The sequence below is a fragment of the Hypanus sabinus genome, chromosome 2, assembly GCF_030144855.1.
Source record: "Hypanus sabinus isolate sHypSab1 chromosome 2, sHypSab1.hap1, whole genome shotgun sequence".
Lineage (NCBI taxonomy): Eukaryota > Metazoa > Chordata > Chondrichthyes > Myliobatiformes > Dasyatidae > Hypanus > Hypanus sabinus.
The window spans coordinates 156,064,775-156,067,069 of NC_082707.1; the positions used below are offsets into that span (position 1 = coordinate 156,064,775).

Sequence of the window (2,295 nt, forward strand, 5' to 3'; positions counted from 1 at the left end):
TTGACCATAAAGCTGCTGGCCATTTGAGATGTGTTAGGAGAAGATGCCCTCACCAGACCATTGACGTATGCAGTCCTTAAAACAGACCTTGACCAGCTGGAATGCCTTTTGCTCGGAGAGGAATTGATATGATATCAGCAATGAAAGCAAAAGATGCTGGAAATATTCAAAAGATCAAGTAACACCTGTGACAAAAGAAACAGAGTTTGGTATTTCAATCAAGAACCTTTTTATTCCACTTAATCACAGCCATTTTAATTCTTTCATACTCCCTTTCAAGTGAAAGTATTTAAAAATCATGACTCCATAGACAGAACAGATCATCAATATTGTCAAGAACCAGAGGACATAGAATGAAGATGATTGGCAAAAGTGACATTTTGGTTTTACAGGGAGAGTGATTGGGTTCTGGATTGCACTGCTTGCAACGGTAGTGGTGGCAGTAAAAGGAAATACGGTGTAGGAATGTGGGAAGTGGGGCTATCAGTATTTACATGCTTATAAATCATAAGACCATTTAGAACCAGTCGCGTGGCCAGCTTTGTGATGGAACCATTTTGTGATTCTGTGAATTTCCTCCTTCCCAACTCCACCACTCCTTTCTTGCATCTAATTCCATTTCACCGCCCGCCTCATGGCAGCCTAAGAGGCAAATGACGTCTGTGAGCGTGCAGATTGGGCCGCAGTAACTCATTGATCCAACTGGGCTAATATCACCAAGTCAGTCTATCAGTCAATCATCAGCAAAGTAATGACAAGTGTTTTCAATAGTGCCTTCGATTCACTGGTAAGCTGCACGCCAAATCCCATTTTGGGATTTGCCAGGAACATTGGGCTTTGGATCTAATCAGAAAATCCCAGAGGTAAAGTGAAAGTGGCTGTCTTTTTATCAAGGAGCACAGGGCTCCGTGCAACATTGAGGGGTCCCTGTAAGCCTGAATTGATTGTGTGACATAGTGGTGCAGCAATTAATGCTGATGCCACACAACTTCAGTTCTGACCTCTTGTACTGTCTGTGTGGAGTTTGCATGTTCTCCGCATAGGTTTTCCCCCAAGGCCTTTGGTTCTGTCCCTCTCCCAAAGTTGCACTAGTTGGTTACTTGGCAGCTGCAAATGTCCTCCAGTGCAGGTGGGTGGCTGGAGAACTGGGGAGAATTGATGAAGGAATGGAAATATGGTAAATGGGTCTGATGACAGAGATAATTGGCCAAATGGCCTCATATATCATAAGGAAATAAAGAAAATAACAAATATAAAATAAAGGTGAAAATTTTCCAGTGATTGGTGGAGGTGAGTGCCTCACCTTTTGACACCCATAAGCCTTTTAACTATCTACAGGACACAAGTTGGGAGAACGGTAATAAGTCCTCTGCTTACCTGGGTGAATAGAGCTCCAACAACACTCAAGAAACTTTACACAATCTAAACCACAGCAGCTTGCTCACAATCATCGTTAAGATCAAGGGCAACAGCTACAAGTCGCATGTCATTCTGGCATGAAAAATGTGCTGCCATTGCCCTGTCAAAATTTCAGAACTTCCAAACCTAAAGCATTATGGGAGCACCCTCAGTGATCTGGTTCATGAAGGCATCTTGGTGCCACCACTTCTTGGGCAATTAGGAATCAGCAATAAATGTTGGCCTTGACAGTGCTATCTGGTAACCAGGATATGGATGCAGAAAATTGTTAGGCTACTGATGGGTGAGTGGCGCTATGAGTCATATGAGCAACTGCTGGTGTTGTTGCTGAGATATGGAATTCAGGATGTTCTCTCTATCCTTGTATGAAGCCATTGAACTTCTTGTAATACTGTAATCAGATACCGTTAGAGCCTGAGGCCTTTTGTTGTTTACGCAGCTCTCTCCACGTACAACTTGTGCAGAATGTGACTGGTGTGCCGTCTGATTACATTGCTTCTAAATTGTTCTCCTTCAAACAATGGTCCCCGTGCAGAGACTAGAATCTTGGAGCTTGCTCTTCTCCACATTATATCATTAGTGACAGTTCCACAAGTCATGTTGGAATACTCCTTCAGCAAACTACCTCCCTGATGCACCATCAATAACTCTCTCTGAGACGTGAAGGCGAGATATCGGCTTCTATTGACTGGAAGAAAGAACAAGCAGTAGTTGACCACCATACTACATCCTGGAGACTGAGGGCCGGGCTCAGGCCTCAATCGCCTTTATACCGGGGTCTGTGGGAGGAGCCACAGGAGCAGTCAGCAGGGGGCGTGTCCAGACAGGTATATGTAGTTCACCACACTCCCTTGGAAAGAAATGCAGACTAGCTTT

At 44.1% G+C, this 2,295-nt stretch overlaps 1 protein-coding gene across 2 annotated transcripts in view; it reads left to right on the top strand.

Annotated features, from left to right (window-relative positions):
• The window catches only part of slc35f4 (solute carrier family 35 member F4), a 140,523-nt gene that overhangs the window by 116,762 nt on the left and 21,466 nt on the right, over positions 1 to 2,295 (top strand). The window lies entirely within an intron of this gene.